The sequence below is a fragment of the Geotrypetes seraphini genome, chromosome 2 (assembly GCF_902459505.1).
Source record: "Geotrypetes seraphini chromosome 2, aGeoSer1.1, whole genome shotgun sequence".
Lineage (NCBI taxonomy): Eukaryota > Metazoa > Chordata > Amphibia > Gymnophiona > Dermophiidae > Geotrypetes > Geotrypetes seraphini.
This window is the reverse complement of record NC_047085.1, coordinates 59,756,238-59,782,503: the sequence shown is the minus strand read 5'-3', so window position 1 is coordinate 59,782,503 and position 26,266 is coordinate 59,756,238.

The following is a 26,266-nucleotide window of genomic DNA, read 5'->3' as shown; positions in this document are numbered from 1 at the left end:
AGATTTCCTGAAGAAGTCTAATTTCGTGGGCTGCCATAAATGTGAACCAAAGCATCACTCAAGATGTTTGCAACTAAAAGGTCAGGCTCTCCACTTCCTTAATATTTTAAGTAATTAGATTCTGCTGAGATGATTTTGTGCTATACCAATCTTATTGGCCTGTTGATGGGGTTTAGTAAATGGGTAACAGTCCAATTTTAACATGGTTTAGTACCTCTGGTGTTCATGTGGCAATTGGGGACTGCAGCTTATTAAATGCTGCAGTGGTTTCTGAGACACTATGCAAATGTTACCCATGGAAATGGGTAACATATTGTCACACTAAGAGGCATGATACCCTGAATTCCAATTCCCCCCTGCACAGACCCCTCTTCCTATGCCTCATTTGAAGAAAAAGCATCTCCAGACTCTTCCAGTCAATACGTAAATGCAATCCACCCAATTTTCCACCCTCCTAAAAGGACAATGGATCTTCTAAGATTCACAGGTCTCCGATGGGGGGGGGGGGAGTGATTTCCAGTCTTTCTTGCTCCACTGGCATCATATTTAGCAATGGGTGGCATTAAAATAGCATAACAATGTACTTATTAACCGCGTTACCAGAAGTTCTACGCGGTTTACAAAATATTAAAAAGAATAGACATAATCTATGGAATGGAATAAATTAAGTAATGAAATATTTAGAGAATAAGTAAGTTTTCAACTGTTTTCTAAAATGTTTATAGGAACAGCTGTAAACAACATTGAGCAAATTTTTTTCATGAGAAGCTGCCTGAAATGTCAAAGCATGATTGTGGGATCTCTTGCTTTTACAGCCCTTTACAGAGGGAAAGTTAAAGCATGAATTTTTCTGCTGTATTTATGCGTAGCTATGGAGAAATTGTTGACCAGGTAGGTAGGGGATGATGATGTGGCTATGAAAAAACAACTGGGGACTGTTTTTGCTCCATTAGAAATTCATAAGCTCCTGGAGTAGCAGGATCTAAGAGGAGAGAGCTTGGGAAGCATGCCAGTTTGGAAGGTACTTTTTTTCTTTTAGGAACATGATTTTTAATCAGTACAGGGATACCATATTTATAATTTTCTGAAAGGGATGAAAGTTAAGAGCCTGGAGGGGCTGATTTTCAGAGGGGCATTTTGAAGGTCATGTTTTCATGGGTACATGTGTTGGGGAAACTTGGAGCATCTTTTCCCTTTAAATATTACCAGAAGAATGTGCCTGAGAGAATTCATAATAGCACTGGTCTGCTGATGCCTTTGCCAAGCACTAATTACATATTTTTAGGTAGAGCTAACATCTATGCATGTAAACAGGGATTTGGAGGCTGAAGAAATTTTTGGGTTACTGGAGTCAGAGTTGGAGTTGGTAAAAATATGCCTACTCCAACTCTGACTCCTAATAGTTAAATTGTATGTTATGCAAACAATATAATGCTTAAATTTCTTATTAATAATTTGATTAACCCATTTTTTCAGGATATAGAAACAGAAACATGATGGCAGATAAGGCCAAATGGCCAATCTAGTCTGCCCTTCCGCAGTAACCATTATCTCTTTCTCTCTCTGAGAGATCCCATGTGCTAATCCCAGGCCCTCTTGAAGTCATACACAGTCTTTGTTTCTACAGTCTTTGTTTCTACTACCTCTTCCATGGGACTGTTCCACGCATCTAGCACCCTTTCTGTAAAAAAGTATTTCCTTAGATTGCTCCGGAACCTATCACCTCTTAACTTCGTCCTATGCCCTTTCATTTACTCAATGGAGGAGAGGAGAGAATGACACGGTGGCTATTACCCGCGGGTAACCCGCTGAAACGGTGGGAGGGGGAAGTGCTCACTGTGGGTACAGGGACAAGGCCACCCACCGCCCCATGGAGCAGTAAATGACCTTGTCCCCGCAGTTAAGGAAGGGAATGCGTGTGGCCTCCTCCCTCTTCCTACCTACTGGCCGAATCTATTTCCCTCCCTCCCCCTTACATTCATGGTGCATTTTACAGAGCAACTTGCGCAATCCGCCAGAGTCCCTGCAGTCGTGTGTGTCTGTGGGCGAAAGCTTCTCCTCTGACACAACTTCTGGTTGCATCAGAGGAGAAGCTTCTGCCCACAGGCAGACTCTGGCGGCTTGAGCAAGTTGCTCTGTAAACTTAAAACGTGCCGCGAAGGTAAGGGGGAGGGAGGGAGATGCTCGGACCATGCGAGGGGTGGTGAAGGGTGGTGAGGTGGAGAGAGGAAAGGGTGGTGGTGAAAAGGAAAGGAACAGATGCTGAAGTGGGGTGGGGAGGAACAGACGCTGAAAGGAAATGCGGAACAGAGAGCGGGGAGAAGACGCTGAAGAGAAATGGGAAACAGAGAGTGGGGAGAAGACAGAGATGCCAGACTATGGGGGGAGCGGAGGGAAGAAGATGGGTGCCAGACCTATTGGGGGGGTGGGTGAAGGGAGAGGCACAATAACAGAACAAATGGAAGATGCAGAGAGAAGACAGACAGTGAATGGAAGGAATTGAATGAGAAGGTGAGGAAAGCAGAAACCAGACAACAAAGGTAGAAAAAAAAATTTCTATTTATTTTCTTTTTTGCTTTAGGATTAAGTAGTATATTAGTTGTGTTGATAAAAATTTATAAACATAGCCCTGCCAGCTGAACATCTTTCTCTAGTTCAGCAGCCAGAGCTTTGATTTATAAGGAAGGAATAAGTTAAATATTGCAGTACTGAGGCTTGTATGAATGCTGCGGGAATAGTAGTCATGGGGGCGGGGACAGTGGTCGTGGGGACAGGGCAGGGACGGTGGTCATGGGGATGGGGCAGTGACAGGGACGGTGGTCGCGGGGATGGGGCAGTGACTGAGACAAATTTTTCTCCCCCTTGTTATTCTCTAGAGGAGAACAAACCGTGGAGTATCACAAAGATCTGTACTGGGACCGGTGCTATTTAACTTACTTATAAATGATCTGGAAATTGGAATGATGAGTGAGGTGATTAAATTTGCAGATGACACTAAACTATCCAAAGTTGTTAAAACATATGCAGATTGTGAAAATTTGCAGCAGACTTTAGGAAACTGGAAGATTGGGCGCCAAGTGGCAGATGAAATTTAATGTGGACAAATGCAAAGTGATGCACTTTGGGAAGAATAACCCAAATCATAGTTACCAGATGGTAGGGTCCACCTTGGTGGGTTAACGCCCAAGAAAAGTATCTGGGTGTCATTGTAGACAATTCGATGAAACCTTCCACCCAATGTATGGCGGTGGCCAAAAAAGCAATCAAGATGCTAGGAATTATTTAAAAAGGGATGGTTAACAAGACTAACCCCCTCTTATTATAAGGTGCACTAACTGATTAGCGTGCGCTAATTGAATTAGCACGTGCTAAATACTAATGTGTCCATACACTAACATGTACATGTTAGCGTCTAGCGCAAGCTAAATTGATTAGCGCGTGCTAATTGGTTAGCGCACCTTAGTAAAAGAGGGCCTAAGAATGTTATAATGCCTCGGTATCGCTCCATGGTGTGACCTCACGTGGAGTATTGCTTTCAGTTCTGGTCTCCTGACCTCAAGAAAGATATAGCGGCACTAGAAAAGGTTCAAAGAAGAGTGACCAAGATGATAAAAATAAATGTTGATATAAAGTTCTTTGATTTCTAAAATATAATATATTTTATGATATTTATATTAGTGAAAATGGCACCTAGTTTGTCTCCGTCCTCGCCGCATCCCCATGAACTCTGTCTGATCCCATCCGCCTAAGCCTCAAATAGTTATGATTTTATATTGAAATCATTTTATTAAAGTATATAAAGAAACTATATTCTGTACAACTGTCATTTTATAAATTACAAATACAGAACAAGGATCAACAAAACACCTGTCTCTCCTTCCCTCCTCCTTACAAATATCCCCTCCACTATTGAGAGAACAGAACAAGCCAAACTACTACAAAATGCTGCCTAGAAAAATCATGCTCACAGAATAGCTGACTAAACATGATAAACATAAATTAAAACAAAATCCCAAGAAGCCACACTTTGGAGTTGGAGTCAGAGTTGATACCATAAATAAAGGGGTCGGAGTCGAAAGTTTTATGTACCGACTCTACAGCCCTGCATTTTGTTTAGTTTATCCACCATTAATTTGCTTTGGAATGCTTATTCACTCCACGACTACTGGCAAAACAAGTCTTGGAAAGCCTAAATCATTTATAGTAGTTTTCGGGATATTGCATGACAAACAAGGAGCTTATTTGTTGTATTAGGGATCTTACCAATGAAAGCAACACAGTGGATCTCCCTCAATATATTGGTTTCATTTTTAGCCAAAAATGCAGTATTTCTGTAACACAAACAGATAAGAAAGCAAATAAAATCTGTGTTTTGAGTGAAATTTGAGTTGGAATGGAAAAGCCTGCATTTTTTCACATAATTAGTCATTGGGTTAAAAGAATTGCTATATCTCATTTCACTAATAGCTTTCAATTTGCAATGATTGCTTGCAGGAACATTAACTCTTGTGGTCAGTTAATTGTATACTTACTGAAGACTTCCATTTTGTAACTATTTTACTGTATTATGTGTACAATAGACCAGGCATGTTCAGGCTGTCACAGCTGCTAATGATGCTTCACCAGCCTGTCTGCCCTCATTGAAACCTCTTTAGAAAGCAACTTTGAGTTGAAGGCATGTAATTAAATATGAATATTATTGGTAAAGATACACATTAAGAAATGCATGCAATACTATATTAATATCTTGGATACATTTAGCCTTTAAGTTGTCATATCTTTTCTGGGATTGGCATAGTGGCAATAAAATGGCATAACAGGTTTGCATGACATCAATAATATTGGTCTTTGATACTAACATAAAACAAATTCATATCAAGGAAGTCATTTGCAGGGGCTCTGAAAAAGAAAACAACACAGAGCTCAATTATGCATTCACTGTATTTCGTATCTTCGCCCATTTCATATACAGTGGTACCCTGGTTTACAAGCATAATTCGTTCCAGAAGCATGCTTGTAATCCAAAGCACTTGTATATCAAAGCACATTTCCCCATAGAAAATAGTGGCAACGCAGATGATTCGTTCTACAACCCATACCTGTCTCGGGGGCCCTGTACAGCTGCTGGTGGAGGAGCAAAAGGAGTCCTCGGCGCAGAGCAGGCGGCCAGAGAGGGCAGTGGATGTGCTTGAAGGAGCGGGGAAGGGAGAAGTAGGAGTAGACAGGAACGGGCTTGTGTGGGTCATCGGTCGGGTTTAGGTAGTAATCAGGAGGGGTGCTGGTCATGGAGCCGCTGGCCGGGAACATGTTCTTTGCTCTCCAAGGAGGAGTTTGGGGTTGGTCCACATCTTGCTGTAGCCGCCGGGCAAACACTCCTTGGAGTGGGCACAAAGGCAGAATGCAGGTAGGGCATTGCCCACGGGCGGGGTAGGAGGGCATGGAGGCGATGGAGGTGTAGCATGGTGGGTGAGCAATTTGAAACGAGTGCCGTCCCGATAAACAATCATGTATGTGTGCATCGCATGTAAGCACGCACGTCATCGACATTGTGTGTGCTTACACGTGATGCATGTGTATGTGCTCGTTTATCTGGACGGCGCTCATTTTGCGAGTTAAGGTTTGCGGGAGTGTTTTTTGTAGTGCTGCCTGATTCACGATTCAAATCGGTTCACCGATTCACTTCAGGTGAATAGATTCAAATCGATTTAAATTTTTAAAAAATCGGCTTCCCGATTCGGACCCTAAAGCCCCCTAAAGCAGGAGTGGCAGCGCTGCTCTTGCTAGCCAGCTGCTGCCGCATCTGCTTTAGAGTGAAGGAGGGAGAGTCAGTCAGGATGTGCTGCTGTTGGCTTCCTCCCTGGCCTCCCTGAAGGACATCACATCGAATCGCACCCCCTGAAGGACTGCCCCCACCCCAGAAGGCCTCCGTGTCCCCCCCCAGGGAAGGCCTCCATGTTCGCTCTGGCCTCCCCGCAGCGTTTACCTTATAGCTGCAGCTTGTAATGAAGATCGCGGTTACAGCGTCTATACTAAGTGCTTTCAGCTCTTTCCTCTGCTGCGGTCCCACCCCTCCTCTGATGTCAGAGGCAGGATCGGGCAGAGGAAAGAGCTGAAAGCACTTAGTAAAGACGCTGTAACCACAATCTTCATTGCAGGCTGCAGCTATAAGGTAAACGCTGCGGGGAGGCCAGAGGGAACACGGAGGCTTTCCCGGGGGGGGGGGGGAAGAGAACACGGAGGCCTACCCCGGGGGGGCAGTCCTTCAGGGGGTGGGACAGGCCTTGGGGGGGTGCAGGCCTTTAAGGGTGGGTGCAGGCCTTCAAGGGGAGGACAGGTCTTCAAAGGGGGGACAGGTCTTCAAAGGGGAGACAGGCTAGGGATGGTGGCACAGGCCTTCAGGGTGGACAGGCAGGCCTTCAAAGGGGGGACATGCCAGGGATGGTGGCATATGCCTTCAGGGGAGACAGGCAGGCCATCAAGGGGGGAACAGGCCTTCAGGGATGGGGGTACAGGCCTTCAGGGGGAGGTGCAGACCTTCAGGGAAGGCTGGCCCTGGTGTAGAAGTACACGGAGGGAAGGAAGGGGGATTCAAAGAGACATGCATATGCCGGACTTTGGGGGGAAAGAAATAATGGGTCTAAAAATAGAGGAAAGGGAGAGAGATGATGGACAATGGGATTTAGGGAGGGAAGGAACAGAAAGGGAGAGAAGTTGGACACAAGGGATGGTGTGGAGGGGGGATAGAGATACTGGTTAGGAGGGTAGTTGGGAAAAGAAAGGGATAGATGGTGGACCTGGGTGGTGGGGAAGGAGGGAGAGATGCTGGATGAAAGGGTTAGTTAAGAAAAGGTGGATCTGTGGATGGAGACGAAAAAAAAAGAAAGATGCCAGACCTCCGGGGGAGGGAAGAGAAACGGAAGGGGAGGACAAAGATGGCAGATGGATGGTTAGAACGGAGAAAGAAGAAAGAAGGAGACCCTGGCAATCAAGTTATCAGAAGACAACCAGAGTCTGGGACTAACAAGATTTGAATAATGACCAGACAGCAAAAGGTAGAAAAACTAATTTTATTTTCCATTTTGTGATTACAATATGTCAGATTTGAAACGTGTATCCTGCCAGAGCTAGGATTTAAGAGAGAGAGGAAAAGTCTTTTTTGTTTGTTTATTTTGTTTACACCATAGCGCCAGTGTGGTTAGGAGAAGGCAAAGGGAGTGAAGAGGCTATAAAAGGAGTAAAGAGGCTATAAAATAAACCCACCAGGATGTTTGAAAAAAACACCCAATTGGGCAGGAAAATTGAATCGAATCGGAAAACCAATTCAGTAGGCTGAATCGAATCAAAATTTTTTTTTCCTGAATCAGGCAGCACTAGTTTTTTTGCTTGTCTTGCAAAACACTCGCAAACCGAGGTTTGACTGTAAATACATATGAGAAAAAGATATCTTCCTGGTATTAATCGGCTGTTTTTTTCTCTCACTTGCTCTTCTTTTTTGCTTGCCACATCGGTAGTGAAGACAGAAACTATGCACATAGTTTTCACTGCATGGCTGAGCTTCTGGCAGTTTGCTTTGCAAGTTTCTTTGATGAAACATTCCCACAAAATTCTTTTGTTGGATTCACTTCTATGTGGAGGAACATAATCATCACTACACCACTATTGAAGACTCCTCAGGAAAGGTGCCCTTTGGTGTCGACTAGCTGTCATCCCATTCCAAGTTTATTTTTAAAAATTTGTTAGACCTCCAAATCAAAACTTCTTAGCGGTTTACAGAACATTAAAAGGGGATTGTATAATGTGAGTAACAAGGCTAGAAACTTAGAATAAAACCTGCAAACTCATAACAAAACAAAATTATTAAACAAAACAGGAATAAAAGGAATTAAGGTAGAACTACTTTATTGATAGGAAAGAAAGGACAAGAAAAGGTAGACACATTCTTTTAGAAAAGAGAAGAATCAGAAAGGGATATCAGTCCCTCACAGATAAGTTCAGCGATTGATATTCAAAATGGTTTGACCACTCAGAAAATGGCTCCTGGCCAGTTAAATCCCCTGATCAGTACTAGTCACTCATTTTTAGTGGCACTTAACTGGTTAATGCCAAACTCAAAACCAGCTAGTTTGGGGGCATTCTAGGGTGGAGACAGCACTTAGCCGGTTAAGAGCTGATATTCAGGTTAAATACAGATATAGGACTTACTTTTATGCGGTCTGAGCAGAGTTTTAGTTCTACCCTGCTCATAGGTGCACTGAAATGATGATAATTGTACAAATATTTCTGATAAAATATTTTGTATTAAAATTGTACAGACATTCCCGGGTCATAAGGCTTTCATTTGTACAATGGAGGCATATTGCAAATCAGGTAGTATAAATGCAACTTCCCTGACTTAATGCCCTCAAAATTCTGTTCTGCTAGGTTCACTTAAATATACCTAATACATAATGACATTTTACTGCCTGCATATAATTGGTCATGAATACTTAATACCATATAAGGCGCTTGCATGCATATTGGGGGAGTGTCTGTCCCCCTCACACAAGAATTCCTAAAAGTTACATTTTAATACTAGCTTATCTAATAAAGAAAAGGTACAAAAGAAACCAAGAAAAAGTATTACAATATACTTACAGAAGAAAAAATTATCCATACACACAGCTTTAAATCATTTCTCCTTAACAGTCAAACTGCTGCTCCCATGTTACTGAGTTACTTAAGAGCATGCACTGAAAATCCTGTGTCTCAGTGAAAGAGAAGGGGAGTGGCCAATCCACTCCCACAAAACCTACATTTTTCTATGACTCCTTCAGTACAATTTCTAGAGGTAATTATATTTCAATCTGAACCCTTGAATAGGAAAGTTCCTACATTAATAGTGTACTAAAATTTTATTCCTCATATATGCTTTTTGTATATCCAATTAGAATTTCTAACTTTACCCTGCAAAAAGGAGAGAGAACCCCCTCCCCTGAAATGTAATCTATGTAGTAAGAAGAAAAGTCCATCTCTGTAGCAACCAGGTCAAAAGCCAAACCTTATCTGTCACGCAGGTCTCTGGAGACCAGACTGGGCACACATTGAAACAATGGGACCAAAGCTACAGCCTGGGTTATCTTCTCTTGTCCTTCAACAAAGCTATCAAATTCATTTCTACGGTCCTAAGAGAATGCTGCTCTCTCCCTGTTTCCAGTGACCTCAGCACAAAATACATATTTAGATCAATATATTATCCCATATTTGTCTTATCTGGTTTGTATTCTGGCTTATCCAATTGTAATTTTATATAGCCATTTATAAACCCTTTTCCTCTACCCTTGGATTAGGTCCTTATCTTATAAATCAAACCCTGACTAGTAAATCCAGAGCAATGGGAGGAAAATATAATGGCTATTTTATTTTTCATGCTTGCCCATTCTACCACATATCTGTCCATTTTTAATAGGCTGCCACGCCCAGGTTCAAAAGAGCCACATCAGGTCCTATCTTTATGTGGTAATCCATAGCTAGTTAAGTACTATTACTGTTAGATGCTATCGACTCATATTCGAGTCCTAGCGACTTGATCATTATCAAATTTTTGTGGCAGAATGCAGAAGTAGATTGCCAGGCCTTTCTTCTGCTCAGTAGTGTTGTCGCTGTTGTCGTGTCATACACAATCCTCCGCCCCCAGCACTGCCCAGATGGGTGGTACATCGTCAGTCTGACATCTGCGCTGAAACCTGTCTACCTTGGGAGGACCTGCTGGTAATGAAACTACTGATGGTATAGCTTTCAGCTTCTCAGATGTGCGCAAGCCCCAGTGGTATGACAAGCCCATGTACCACGACTGAAGAAGTACTACTGTTACCATTAATCATTTCTATAACGTTACTAGGCATCAAGTCGCGAACACGAGTTGATAGCATTTAACAAATAGACATATGCAGCGCTGTACATCAAAACACAGAAGAGGCAGTCGCAGCTCAAAAGAGAATACAGTCTAGTCAAGGCAGACAAATTGGACAAGAAGATGCATCAATACACAGTGCTCAGATGGGGGAATTACAGGCAGATTTTGGTGCTTAGAAGGTTGGTTGGAGTTTGGAATTGAAAGAATTGGACATACTAAACCGAATATTGCACTTACCCCCCCAGGACTGCGTCAGAGCATTTAACACCCCAGGCCACGGTAGAAACCTCTACTGTGGCTTAATAAAAAAAGGTCTTGATTGGCTATATGTTAGCTGGCTCCACAAACCTGGATATTCAGTGCTGGTACCCAGACATAGCTCAGCATTGAATTTCCAGATTTAGCAGTGACTGGATATCAACCTCTCAGCTTTTTGCAAACATTTCAGGTTTACAGTCATAAAAGAGAAATACCATAATAATAATAAGAAGAAGAAATGACCATAGATAGATGCTGCACAATGCAGCCACAAATAAACAAAACAACTCAAAAATCATTCGCAATCATGAGAAACCTGAGACAAGTACGGAAATTCTTTGAAAGCACACAATTCCTACTTATAGTACAATCCCTAGTACTAGGAATACTGGACTACTGTAACATTCTCTTCCTCTCATGTCCGGCAACCACGATAAAACAACTCCAAACAATCCAAAATACAGCCTTAAGACTCGTCTATTCATTGAAAAAACACGACCACATCACTGAAGCCTACATCAACTCACACTGGCTCCCAATCCAAGAAAGAATCCAATTTAAATTTTACTGCATATTATTTAAAACACTACATGGAGACAGCCCATCATACCTGAACAATCGCCTCATCCAAGCAACCAGCACCAGACACAGAAAAACGCACTCCCCATTCATACCCCCCCCATCCAAAGAAGTGAAAAGAACAAAACTACATGACGGCCTCCTAGCCACACAAGCTGCAAGACTGGATAACCAAATCTCCAACCTTCTGATGACCACCCCAGACTATAAGACGTTCAGAAAAGAAATAAAAACCACACTTTTCAAGAAATTCCTAAAACAGAAATAACAACACGACCACTAAAAACCCTCAAGATCTTCATATTATCTCTCTAGCTATTCTCTACAATTCATATAAGTCTGTCATTCAGTAACACTGTAATTCTTTATTCATTGTAATTCTTTATTCATTGTAATTCTGTCCTTAAACTAACCTTTTGTAATCCGCCTTGAACCGCAAGGTAATGGCGGAATAGAAATCCCTGATGTAATGTAATGTAATAATTCACACAGATAAAAGCCAATCCCACAAACCACCCCAAAGAGTAGCACAAATAAAAGCCCGTGGAGACTTCATATCTCTATCCAATGCAATGCTCTCTGCACTTGCAATTCCCAATGTTTTTCAACTTTCCTCTAATACAGTCCCATAGGGCTGCTGAAACAAACAGGCCTCCAGCGCTTTTTAAATCAATTGAAGGATAGTTCTTCACTCAGATCTTTTGGAAGGCAGGTACAGCATACTGTAAAAAAAAAAAAAATAATAATAATAACTTTACTTGTACATTCCAGTTGTGCCTAGGGCTGCACAAACAAAAAAATTTCATGCACTAATAGGATTTTTTGTTCTTTTATTTTTTCAATTTATTTTCTCATTTTGGGGGGCAAGATCTTAACCCTTTAATTGGCAGATAGTGAAACAGCTGCTTTACGTAATTTGATGTTGAGCGAGAGCAACAGTGCCAAGTAAACAGGCATTTGGAGATGCAGATCTCCCACAAGAGCCATAGAAGACTACTGCTACTATTAATTATTTCTATAGCGCTACCAGACACACGCAGCGCTGTACAGAGTCACAAAGAGTAAGAAAACAGTCCCTGCTCGAAAGAGCTTACAATCTAAACAGGCAAGACAGACAAACAGGATGTCATGGATACAGTTAAGGGGAACGGTTAATCAGCAGGCTGGGTTGGAGGGCAGAGGAGTAGGGTTAAGGATTTAAAGCTATATCAAAAAGGTGAGTTTTCTTACATTTCCTCACAATAGTAGATCTTTGTGTAGGAGTCATTTTTTGTTTGTTTTCATACATATCCAGGGAAGGGGGAGGGGGAGATTATTTATGTTTTAATTTTATTCTTTGAGTAATTATACTTGGGGTGGGTGGGATGATGGGAAGATATTATCGATTAGAATAGGGTAAGGTTTTTGTGATAATCTATGTTTTTTGTGTTTTATTGAATAATCATAGGGTGGGAGGGTGGGAGAAAATGGTTGGTTATGATTACTTGTAAGTTGAATGTGCTTTTATTGTATTATTATATGTTACATTTTTATGTATTGCACTATTGAAGTTTGGAAAATCAATAAAGGATTTTATTTATTTATTTTTTTAAAGGTGGGTTTTCAGTCTGCTTTTAAACAAGGGAAGGGAAGGGGCTTGACGGACAAACTCAGGTAATTTATTCCAGGCATAGGGGGCAGCTAGATAAAAGGAATGAAGTCTGGAATTGGCAGTGGAGGAGAAGGGTAACGTTAAAAGTGACTAATCTGAGGAACGGAGTTCTCTGAAAGGTGTATAAGGAGAGAGAAGCGAGGAGAGATATTGAGGGGCAGCAGAATGAACACACTTGTAGGTCAGCAATGAGATCTTGAGCTGTAAGCAATGGCAGATAGGGAACCAGTGAAGTGAATGCCAAATAAAGGGTTAAAGAGCCTATTTGAGCAAAAAAAAAAAAGGCAAACTCTTGCAAAATAGCATGCACTATTTTCTACACATGGCCTAGTTTCCCTGTGGCGAGTCTGTACCTGGAGAATTGTATTTTATTTCTTCTGTTGCCTCAAAACCTGGGGATAATTTGCCTTTTACATTTCCGCTTAAGAAAGTGGCCGAGTTACTTTCTAATGCTGGGACAATTGCAGATAGGAGGAAGAGGCTCACTGTAGTGGAATAATGTGTAGTTAAATCAGAGTCTCAACTGTCTAAGTTGTAATCTCTCTTCATGTCAATTATGGTTTATTTGCTTTCATAGGTATTAGTAGCCGAGTGAGAATTTTATAGAAGTTTTATCTTATCATATGTTCTTTGTGATAACTGTTTGTTATAATTTTATAATGTGTGTTTTTATGTAAACTGCGCAGAATTGTGGGTTGCTGTGGGTTATAAATTTTAAAATAAATAAATTTGAAGTTAGAAGCAATGGAGAATAGATCTTGGGCTAGAAACTTAAGAATTTTGAATTTTCCTGTTCTCGTTATCTGACTCCCTTGAAACTATTTAAGAAGGATTTGAAAGAAATATCATAATTTCCACAGCTATGGTAAATGTTTATTATTTGCCCCAGAGTGGTAAATAAAGAGGGTACCCTAGGCCCCATTGCCTCTCCAGATAGTTTGGATAATTCCAAATTTCTAGAATCTTCTCAAGATGCGATTGCTAGAAGAGTTATGATGGTTGAATCTTTCCAATTTAAAGATCAAAACTGGCTATTTTAAAGTTGATTTCACTAAGAAACAAGTTTTTTTTTGTGGGCAGTCTAAATTTGTGATCACTAATGTGGCCAGATCAACTCAGTTAAGAAGGAAAGCCTTCCTACAGCTGGAAACCAAGGTTCTGGCAGGGGTTGGGTCCTTTTTCCTTGCAAAGGTAAGGTTGCACATGGTAACAATGAATGTGTTTGTAAATCCTAGGCCCAGATGCACTAAAGTATGTGGGAGTGTGTGGCACAGTGGTTAGAGTTACAGCCTCAGCTACTTGTGAACCTGGGTAAGTCACTTAATCCCCCATTGCCCCAGGCACATTAGCTAGAACGAGAGCCCACTGGGACAGATAGGGAAAAATGCTGGAATACTTGACTGTAAACCACTTAGGATATAAGTGGTCTATAAATACTACAAAAAATAAATAAAGCCAGCGATTGTCACTAAACCTGTTTTTGACAGCTTTAGCAATAATCACAGTTGCTGACCCAGTGTACAAAATGGGCCACCATGTGTTTTTCCCCTCGATTGCCCATTTTTCAATCCAGCCATGCAAATGAGCTAAAACCCCAATGCAAACTAACCAAGCGATTGATGCACTAACATTGCTTGGCTATGCACATTAAAAAAAAAAGCAAGGGTTTTAGCGATCTGAAAAAAACGACAGGTCTACCTGGGCTTTTTTTAATGGCATAGATATTTTGCGTGTGTTATACACATAAAATATCTGTCCAATAAAAAATTTGAAAAATTCCCCCCCCCCCCCGATGGTAGCTTTCCCCGACAACCCCCAACAAATGTGGCACCGGGAATTCTCCCCTCCCCCCGCCATGCTAGCAAAAATTGGCAGGTGGGATGCCCACTCCCTCCTGTCACCAAAGGCTTATCCCCATGCCAGGCACCCTACCTAAGCATCAGGCCAATCGAGGCCTTAGACTCCTCCCCGTTACATCCCGGGACACAGAGGGATGAGCATTAGGCCCAGATTGGCTTTGATGCCTAAAGCTCTTCCCAAGGGGTGGGACCTTTGGCATCTGAGCCAATCAGGGCCTTCGGCCTCTCCCTCTTGCATCACGTGATGCATCAGGGAGGGGAAGACGCATCATTTTGGACATGTGGGCCTTGGAGGAGGAATGATGGAGCATCACTCCTGAAAAGTATTGGGGGCGGGTTGGGGGACCTCCGGTGACAGGAGGGAGTGGGCATCCCTCCTGCCTTTTTTGGGGAGGAGGAGAGGGGATGGTAGCGGATGTTTGGGGGGTGCCTGGTATGGGAGTGGGCTTTCCACCTGCCATTTTTCTCCACGCCAGGGGGGGCAGCATGGCAAGAAGGAATGGACATCCCTCCTACCAATTTTTGCTAACGTGGGGGTTGGGGGATTCCCGGTGCCACTTTGTTGGGGGTCGTCGGGGAGGACCGTCATCTGTAAGGTGTTTTTTTTGTTATTATTTTAATGGGGCAGATATTGTGCATGTGTAACATGCACAGTATCTGTGCCCTTTAAATTTTTTTTAAAAAAAAGGTTTCCTGCCCCGAACAGCTGAGTGACAGGAGGTTGCTTTCGGGGCTTCCCCTGCCAGCTCTGCGCATGTGATCAATCAGACAGTAGAGTCAGAGATTATGACGAACCTCCGCATTAATTATTTGCATGTAAATTTTTTAGTGCATGAATAGCTCTTTTTGAATAGGCGAAAAATTGGATCGAAGCAGACACACACAGTCTTACTGATCCTGTTTAGTGCATCTAGGTCCTAGTCATTTAGGGCTCCTTTACTAAGGTGTACTAACAGATTTATTGTGTTCTAATGTTTAGTTTGTTTTTATTCCTATGAGCTTCTTACATCTAGCATGTGCTAAATCCGTTAGCACACCTTTGTTAAAGCAGCCCTTAGAGATTTTCCTAATAGATAAATCTGTTATTCATACTCCTCAAGAAACTGCTTCTTAAATGCATTTCTGTAGGTAAGGATAGTTAAAAAGATTCTTTAGTTTGCTGATCTTTGTCTTGGCTTTTTGCTGTTACATTTCTTTTATAAGCATATTTCTTTTTTTTTTTTTTTTTTTTTTTTATTTATTTATACTTTTACAAATTAACATATCAATCAGTGCTTGAAGGAAATATAACAATCCAATAAGAAAAACAATTATTAATTATAAAATAATGCCACATAGTAACTATGAGTAAAGTCCACAATCTGAGAGGAGAAGGAATCAATCACTTCCAAGGGTAGTTGGTTTCAAGAAATAAACTAAATTAATACAATACAAATAACAGAGTGCAGTTGGAGTTATTTAACTAATGGCCTGCTGGGTAGATTCCATGGAGGTATCTGGAATTCTTGTGGTTACTTTACCTTCAAGAAAAAACTGCAATTGATCGGGTTCATAAAAAATATATCTATTACTCTGATAAGTAATGCAACATTTACAGGGGAAACGTAATTGAAAAGTTGCCCCTAAACTCAAAACAGACTGACGACAAGCCAAAAACTTCTTACGTCTGGCTTGTGTCCACTTAGATACATCAGGAAATATAGAAATTTTGAATCCATGAAATTCCACCTTTTCAGTCCTATAGAATAGACGAAGAATTGATTCTTTATCTTGAAGAAAGACAAAAGTTACCAATAAAGTAGCTCTAGTCATTAAATCTTCTTGCGATGTCTCCAGCATACCAGTGAGATCCAATTCTCCCGGTATAGCGTTCCCTTTATCTTTATCCTCCTTTGGTAAATTTAAGTAATATATCTTTTGTAATGGTGGCATGTTATTTTCAGGAAATTTCAAAACAGTATTCAAAAAAGAATGAAATAAATCCCTAGGAGATTGAAACTTGGAAACAGGAAAATTTAAAAGTCTCAAATTTAGGTTCCTATTAGCATTTTCCAAATTTTCAATTTTCCTAGCAAGTAAAGCTTTCTCCTTAAGTTGTAAATTAGTAGTAATCTTCCCATCTGCCACAGATTTCTCCAATTTATCCATTCTAAGAGACTGTTGCTGGAGTTTCTCTTCAAAAGTTTTAAATTTAGTATTAGTATTTTGTGTGGAAAGTACAATTTGGGAGCATACCTTATGTAAAGTCTCCATAGCGCTCCATAATGCCTCCATGTCAATCACCGCTGGTTTAATCAGGGGAGCAGGGGTAGCTATTCCGGGGGACTCCACCATAGGATCCATCTCCACCTTCCCCGCTTCCCTCTGACTTTCAGGTCCTCCGGTTTCCAATGCTGACTGTAAGGAAGTCAGCAAGCTGTGGTTTCCATCCGGGGTCAGGGGTGAGACCTGCAGCGCCGCCGGAGACATCAATTCCGGCGCTTCCTGTGCGTCTGAGGGCGTCCCCGACATCATCCCGGGACGCGGAGGAACTCCGGGCCCAAAGGGGCTAAGCGAAACGTCGCCTTCCAAGACCGAGGTCTGCCCTCCTCGGTCAGCGGATGCGCCCTCTCCAACTGGGACGACATAAGTTGTTATTGCCGTTTGCCGAGTCAGTGAAGTGGAAGAGGAGGCAGGAAGCACACTCCTCTGCTTACCCCTGCGCTTAGGCATAGCAGGTAAATTTCTATAAGAAAGAGTTGAAAAATTGAAAAAAATGCCAAACGGAGCAGGAGCCACTTGGTAGCTCGACTCACTCCGACGCCATCTTGATTCCCTATAAGCATATTTCTTGTCATACTACTAGTCTGCTGCTATTTGACGTTGAGGTGAACTTGATGTCAATTTTTTTATTTTTTATGAGAAAATTTTTGGATTTGCTTTGTGTGTATTATTTATGCTATATTTGAAAATTAAATAAAAATACTGTAAAATACTGCATGTTTAATACAGCAATTAATGTGCAATAAGTGCAAGGCCTATGAGGTAAATGCAAGAGACATGGCCATCATCTGCCTTGCGTTTACTACACAGAGCAGAATTTACTGCAGAGACACCACATTACAAGCAATGCAAGAAAGAACAGGAGCACCCATGCTATCAAGCTTTACAACCCATTGAAGCAGTAAGGGAAGGCGGGGGTGGACCACCCCGGGCACCATCTTAGTGGTGGCGCCAGAAGCCCTCCGCTCTCCCATGCTATGCTCGTGCCCTCCCTTGCCTCCCTTAAATCTTCACCAGCACGAGCAACTTCTCTGGCCTGCTGTTCGTGCAGGCCTGGAAGTGATGTCAGAGAGGCCAGGAAGTAATGTCAGAGAGAAAGCCAATGCCAGTGCAAGCAGCAGGATGGAGAAGCTGCACACACTGGTGAAGATTTCAAGAGGTACAAGGGAAGGGAGGGGTCAAGTGTGGCTTGGGGGGAGCGAAAGGAGCAGGAAGAGGTGAGGAGGGCACGGGGGAACCACTGTCCAGACACCTCCTACCCTCACTATGCCACACCTAATACATTTCCCATGGCCTCCTGATCCTTCAAAAGTCAGAAACCCCTCACAGCCATCCTGACTACTGACAAAAGCACCCTAACCCTCTCACAAGTCTTTGCCACAACTCAAAAGAACCCCCCCTTCAGTCAAACCCTGTCACTAGATAAACCTTGCCCCTTACCATAAAGACCCCATCCCCCCTGCTTAACCTTCCCCTCCCCATCCACAAATCCCTTTCTGTTGCTGCCCAGGTCAGCTCCTTCTCCAAAACCACACTTGCCCCCTAGGTAGTTTCATGGTTTCACTGCTAAGGATCATCTATCCATAATAAGGAAAGATGCCCTTTGAAAATACATAAAAAGATATATTTCATGATGGGATTCATTTTCAAAGTACTTAGACAAACGCCCCTTTTACAAACCACAGTAGCGATGCTGCCATAGTAAATGTACCGAAACCCATAGGAATTGAATGGGCTTTAGTGCATTTACCATGGCAGCATCGTTACCATGACTTCGTAAAAGGGGCCCATAGACACACAAAGTACCATGGCAACCTATGGTACTTTGTGTGTCTAAGTCAGTGTCTCACAAATTTTTCTGGCTGGCGGCACACTAAATGCAGTGCCCCAGCCAGAAGGCACCCAGAAGTCAACGTGATGACATCAAGCACATGCGTGATGTCATCACGCCAATGTCTGCACATTCGCGGATGCCCTTCTGGTCATGACCTTGCCGTTACAGGGATCCGTTACAGGGGAGAAGAGGAGAGACACCGGCCAGGAGGCGAGTCATCTGCGCCAGCTGACTTCCTACAGGATGTGCCTCTCGCTGCGAGAGGCACGTCCTGTAGGCAGGCAGCCGTCATGGATGACTCTCCTCCTCACCAGTGTGTCGCAGCACACCAGTATACCTCCTGAGATTTCTGGTGTGCCGTGGCACACAGTTTGCGATACACTATGCTTTGAAAATGAACCTCTTTATAAACTTAACATCCAGTCACTTATATTATCACGTATTATCACTTATATTATCACGTATTATCAGGTGCTTTCCTGAAATGATCACTTTTGCTAGACCTTCTCTGGTACAAATTGTAGGCTGGGGTTTTAATAGCAAACTCCCTGTAACTGCTTCAGCTACATTTTCTCATATAGACTACAATGTTTCCCTGATATGATTCTTCCTTTTAGTTGATGCGCCTTTTCCAGATCTAAGCCACAGTGTTTTTCAATTAGGAGGTTGCTATACCAGGGCTAAGGTCGGCGGTATGCCCAGCTTATACATAGTTCTCTGGCAACATTTTAAATCTGGTTGCATTTCATAAACATTTCATACAGCAAACTTATTGATCCACGATCCCTTCCTTAGAGAAGGGCAGTTTCAGCATTTCTTAAGTTTAAGTCAGGAAGAACATTTCAGTTTTTACATTGTTTGAGGTTCTAGCCACTTTCAAACATTTGCAACAGTTGAAATTGAAAAAGGACAGGTTTAGAACAAATGCTAGGAAGTTCTTTTTCACTCAGAGGGTGGTGGACACATGGAACGCGCTCCCGGAGGCTGTGATAGGCCAGAGCACGCTACAGGGGTTCAAGGAGGGTCTAGATAGGTTCCTAAAAGAAAAGGGGATTGAGGGGTACAGATAGAAGTAGAGGTAGGTTATAGGATTAGTCAGAAACCACTTCACAGGTCATGGACCTGATGGGCCGCCGCGGGAGCAGACCGCTGGGCATGATGGACCTCTGGTCTGACCCAGTGGAGGCAACTTCTTATGTTCTTATGTTCTTACTAAACTCCTTCTGATATGCTGGGTTGCTGGAGCTCCTCTACTCTCGTTGGTTTACTGTGGCATACATGTACTGAATATAAATAAATAACCTGCAATTTTTTTTTTTCTTCCTCTCATCTGACTCTCTGCAAACAGTCTGGCTTTTTCTAGAGTTTTCCATCAGATTCCTTAACTGGCTTCAGGTATTTAATTGCCTTAGTTAATTGCCTCTGTCTGTATTCCGAGACCCTGCCTCTTTGCTAGTAGAGTTCCCAGACTGAGCTCACATTCTTCCAGAGCTCTGTCACACCCTCTGGAGCTCACTCTAGCATTCAACAATGTAAAATCCAGTAGAGGACAGCACGGTACATCATGACATCTATATAAATAATGATGACCCTTGCCATTGAGGAACCGCTTCAACCTTATAAGTTTCATTCTTGCTGATTAGAAAGACTTAAGCCTCCTTAAATTTTAGACTTTGTTTTATCTGCTGCTGAAAAGAAAGGGCAATCTAGTATGGAAATGTTTGCTAAGTCTTCACAGTTTTAAAGTCAGTTCGCACATTATTCCGTCATCAGCATTTTGCAATTTTGGTTTAGTCAGTTATCTTAGCACAATTAGATTACTGTAATTCAGTTTATTGTAAGTAAGGGGAATTTGAAGTGTTTGCAGCTCATTCAAAATACAGCTGCGTGTCTGGTTTATGGTAAGCCAAACTTTGAACGTTACACCTTTGTTGCGATCTCTCCATTGGTTGCCTTTACAATCTAGAATTCAGTTCAAATGTGTTGGCTTGGTTTTTAAATTGTTTCATGATCAAACAACAGAATCTCTTTTTTCTTTGATCCCTAATGTTTCAAGATGTAGTATTTGCTCCATATTTTTCTGATGGAAAAATTAGGAACGAATACTACATCTTGAAACATTAGGGATCAAAGAAACAAGAGATTTTCTACGTTTCATTCTGTATTTTTTTCAACGGAAAAATATGGAACAAAAATAGTGGAAAATCGCTCAACTAATCCCCTCTTTTGTGGAACTGTGATAGCAGTTTTTAGCGCTGAATGGCCCCTGCTGCTCCCGACGCTCATAGAGTTCCTATGAGCGTCGGGAGCAATGCAGCTTTCTACACTGCAAACTGCTAGTACAGTTTAATGGAAGAGGGGATAAGGGCTCCTTTTACTAAGCCGCGTTAGCGGTTTAATGCGCGTAATAGCACGCGCTTAAACGCCAGCCGCGCTAGCCGCTACCGCCTCCTCTTGAGCAGGCGGTAGTTTTTGGCCAGCGCAGGGGTTAGCGCGTGATGAAAAGTCGTGCGCAGTAACCCCGCTAGCGCGGCTTGATAAAAGGAGCCCTAAGCGTATAGCCCTCAGTGGAGACTGTCCCAACTTTGTTGGTTGAACTGAGAACTTTTCAGCAGCCCCTCGTACAGGGAAGATGTAGTATATAAAATTAAAGATTAGATTAAGATTCAATTCAATATATAACAATAAAATGAGCCAGTCCAATAAAAATGTTCTTAATTTTTTCTTACACAGCTCCAACCAGCGGCAACTTAAAAGGTTTAAAGCAAAATAATGCTATCAGTCATACAGAAAAATATATTATCTGTGGTAGAGGCTTCTTAGCTTAAAAAAAAAAAAAAACCAAGACATTTCATTTCAGAATCCTTCTTTCCTTTTTCCCAACTTGGGTTTAGGCATGATTTACAGGGATGGCTCCACCCAATGCCTTTGTTTGGCCTGACTCCCTCAAATATAGGTGTGCTAGGTTCAATCAACTGTACAATGTTTTAAAATTCTAAGTTCTCAGCCTCCAAGGCTTGAAAAGAATTTCGATCATAGCGCTTTTGAAGAAATACTTACATCTCCTCTAGATTCTTTTTCCTTTAGGGACTCTCTCCCTGGGAATTTCAGCCCCAAACCTGCTTAAGGTGTACAAGTGCTTCTGGAATCTCTATTCCTCAATATCACCTGTCAATTCCTCCTGCCACCCTTCTCTCTAGAGAAGAATATTTTGTTTTTTACAAACCAGTCAGGACTCCTAAGCTTCTGCTAAGAAACTGCTTTTCTGATTGGTTCATCCCTTTAACTCCTTGATTGGAGAAGAGGTTTGTGGATTCCATCTTCCAGGATTCTTGGACATTATTAATCCTTCTAGGCTGAAGCTATCTGCTTCCTAGTGTTGCATTGCAACTGCCCCTCCCCCAATAATCACAGCAGCTCCTCTCTAAGCCTGCCTGTTTGATGAAATTTCTGGCAGCTGCCCATTTATCAGGTTAAGATTTTCTTTTTCTTTTCTATTCTTTGGTCATGGTTCACCTGATAAGATACTGTCCTCCCCTTTACTCCTTCCCGTACTCACCACATGACATCCGAGTCCATCTGGAACATGGCAATATTACCCAATCCTGAAGCCAGTTAAGCTTTCTCTTTTCACTGTGGGGTTCCAAATCTATCCTGAAGCTCCCCCTTGACTAATCCTAGGGTAGGATTAACCAATAGACCCAGTAGGCACGTACCGAAGGCCCAAAATGGTTAGGGGGGCCTGATAAAGAAGAGCATCAACATTGTTTTTTCCAAACAGTGATGGGCCCCTCCAGCATCAATCAGCCACGCGGTCCCCCCCTGATCAGCAATGCGCCCCCCTCCTCCATTGACGGAAAGTAAGACAAGCAAGCAACGCGGGTAAGAAAGGCAACAGGAACTGTAATTTTGCAAGCGGTGCTGCTTGCCCAAAGCTTCCCTCTGACACAGCTTCCTGTTTCCGCCTGGGCACATGGTGGAGTGGGGCGGGACAGGGGGCCCAGTGTACTTCTGTGCCTAGGGGTCCTCGATGAATTAATCCTGCCCTGACTAATCCTGTAGTGAAAAGGCAATAGAATGCATGGACATTGTCTTACTTTATTATTCGTACAATAGCTACAGGTATCTCTATATAGATAGATATGTACTCATGTACATATAAAGAGAGAGAGAGAAAGAAAGAGAGATGCTAAGCAGGAGCTATAATTAAAGCTATAATTTGTAATTTTGTCGTCTGGTGTAAATTTAAACCACTATGGGGCTCATAATGGAAAGACAAAAACTCCCAAAACCGGCCTAACTCGGCACTTGGACGATCATAAACGAAAGACGTCCAAGTGCCGATAATCAAAATGGGTTTTGGACATGTTTACAAATGACCTAGGCCTTCCCAGTGCCACTGAACGACCAGAGCTAAACGGGGTGTTTCAGGAGGAATTGTACAACGATTTTGAAATAATAGCATTGGGACTCTTATTTCGCCCTTCTCTCACCACAAATAACCTATTGATTTCAAATAATGACACTACAAATTCTGCTTGGGCAAAAACACTGGCCGCAGCTTTATTAAACATTCACTTAATATTATTTTCAACAACAGTCTTATAAATACAATCCCAATAAGTTCCAATCATTTTTGGCAGATCTATTTCCGGGAGCCATTCAGTGTCTAAACTAGCTCCATTATTCCCATAAAACTTTCTTATGACTCCCCAGTGACTATGGTGTCATCAAGCCACCTAAACTCACGGTTGTGCCACCCACGAGCACATATTTCAATCTCAAACTCAAATATCATGTGTCTTAAATTTCAATTTCAATTCCATCTCTTGCACTCTTTTAGGTCATCCCCATACTCAGCTGCAACTGGCCCCAATCCTCAAATCCCCCACTACTCACAGGTCAACAACCACCCCATCCAACCCCAAGTGGGGCGGGAGGCAGGGGAACGCCAATCCCTCCCAACTTTTCCTCTGCTGCCTCCTCACAAACAATTCTTTACCCACCAAATTTGCACCTATTATTCTGCCTCCCCACACTCCTCTCTTCATTCTTCCAATCAACTGCTTTTCCCCACAACCACCAATCACAATTCCCTCTCCCAGTTACCAACCTAACTCTTGCTTGTCCCTATCCCCCTCACTCCCTCCCCTCCCCCCCCCCCACTCTTTCTTTCTCCCTTCAAACAGGCTACATCTCACCCAATGTTATTAGCCAACCAGTTAAAACTGTGTGGCTCTATTTATAATGGATTTCTGCATCTGAGTCTACAATCTGATAGGTGCCTCATGCCAAATGAGGCAAGAGAAACAGGTGCTCTGGGCTCATTTTACTACCATAACCAAGGGGGCATGACACCTCTCTGAGGGAACATAGCACGCACTAATTATGGTTAAAGGACCCTTAAGTGACTTTAACCAACATTTAAAACAGGTTATGTTATGTTAATCAGGTTTTCTGTTCCGCCTTTCCCCATTCAGTTCAAGGTCATATTACATTACAAGAGGTTGGGTCAGTTACCCAGGAAGTTACAACGGACAGTTTGACATTGAGTTGCTAGTACATGCTTTTATGTCCCATGTTCTCATTTTGCTAATTGATATTGGATGGATAAGGTCATTTGCTTGGTAGACTTTATATTGTTGCATGCTGGGAATTCTAAGTGGAAAGATTTCTAGTGGAATATCTAACATTTCTAACATTGGTGTTATTAGCTTTAATGTAAGATGTGCAAAAGTTATTAGAAGAAGAATGCAATTACATGAAAATATTTGTGATAAATTGAATATGTCCCTTTTAACTTGTACAATTTTTGCTCATCCACTGTGGCCTGGGTGAAATGATCACAGTAGGTAATACAAATGGAGCATAAGAGCTGCAGCAGGAGAAGGCCACCCATATGTGGTTCTTATTTGTTTTAGATGTAAAGAGTTCTGTATTGGGGATTGGGGAATTATTTGTTTATTGCATTTTATGTTTGTGCTTGAAATTGTGGATGTCTACATCGCTTAGATTGAACTGATTCATAATTTTTTTTTTTTTTTTTTAAATAAATGACAGCAGATAAAAGACCTGAATGGTCCATCCAGTCTGCCCAGCAGGTATACACATTATAAATTCATGACTATATTAAATTGTCTTTTTTCTTTGATGTTTCCGGGACACAGACCATAGAAGTCTGCCTGATAGTGTCCCTAGGTTCCAACTACTGGAGTTGCTGTTAAAGCTCACTTCAGCCTATCTAAACGACCCCGAATTACTGGCATTTCCGTCAAAGCCCTCCTCAGAGCATCCTAAACTGAAAAGCCATATACAGAACACAGACCGTGCAAGCCTGCCCGGTATAGGCCTTAATTAACATAAGAACATAAGACTTGCCGCTGCTGGGTCAGACCAGTGGTCCATCTTGCCCAGCAGTCTGCTCACATGGCGGCCCTCTGGTCAAAGACCAGCACCGTAACTGAAACTAGCCCTACCTGCGTATGTTCCGGTTCAGCAGGAACTTGTCTAACTTTGTCTTGAATCCCTGGAGAGTGATTTTCCCCTATGACAGCCCCCAGAAGAGTGTTCCAGTTTTCTTTCACTCTCTGGGTGAAGAACTTCCTTACGTTTGTATGGAATCTATCCCCTTTCAATTTTAGAGAGTGCCCTCTTGTTCTCCCTACCTTGGAGAGGGTGAACAACCTGTCCTTATCTACTAAGTCTATTCCCTTCAGTACCTTGAATGTTTCGATCATGTCCCCTCTCAATCTCCTCTGTTCGAGGGAAAAGAGGCTCAGTTTCTCTAATCTTTCGCTGTACGGCAACTCCTCCAGCCCCTTTCTGAACCCTTTCGAGTAGTACCATGTCCTTCTTCATGTACGACAACCGGTGATTTGAGATCCTCTGTGTTCATCCCATATTTTTTTGAATTCTGTCACTGTTTTCCTCTCCACCACCTCACTCTGCCCGAAAGAGAGCAAACCCAATTCATTTATTTTACCCTTTCTCTATTTCTGTGGATAACACTGTCTTACTCCCATTTCCTTCAGCCCATAATTTAGAGGTTTTCTTAGACTTCTCTTTATTCTTCTTTATACCAATCCAAAACACTGCTATTTTTACATGCCAATTATTTCTCTATCATTCCACAAAAAAAGTCAAAACAGTCCAATATATAATAAAATAACTTTTAAATAGGCTTATAGGGATTTACAATTCAAAATATTTTGTTGAAGTTATCTGCTCATAACGCCAATCTTTGCCAAAAAGGGATAATGTCAAATGTTTTGCATCTCCAGCCCAGTGGTTTATAACATATAGGAGTCCTATTACTAAGCTATGCAAAGAGGTGGCCAGCGCTATCACTAGCATAGGACGTTTACACATGCTGAGGTCACTTTTAGCATGGCTGTAAATAGCTTTCATGTCCCATTTTCTCAATGACCACGAGTTAATTTCCCCTTTTAATGTGGGGCCATTAGCACGTGAGCCCTTAACAATTCCTTTATTCTATGCTGTAAGGGTTCCCATGCTAATCACAAGATGATAAAGAGGATGGAACTCCTCTCGTATGAGGAAAGACTAAAAAGGTTAGGGCTCTTCAGCTTGGAAAAGAGAAGACTGAGGAGAGATATGATTGAAGTCTACAAAATCTTGAGTGGAGTAGAACGGGTACAAGTGGATCAAATTTTCACTCCGTCAAAAATTACAAAGACTAGGGGACACTTGATGAAATTGCAGGGAAATACTTTTAAAAGTAATAGGAGGAAGTATTTTTTCACTCAAAATAGTTAAGCTCTGGAACACGTTGCCAGAGGTTGTGGTAAAAGTGGATAGCGTAGCTGGTTTTAAGAAAGGTTTGGACAAGTTCCTGGAGGAAAAGTCCATAGTCTGTTATTGAGAAAGACATGGGGCAAGCCACTGCTCGCCCTGAATGTTGCTACTCCTTG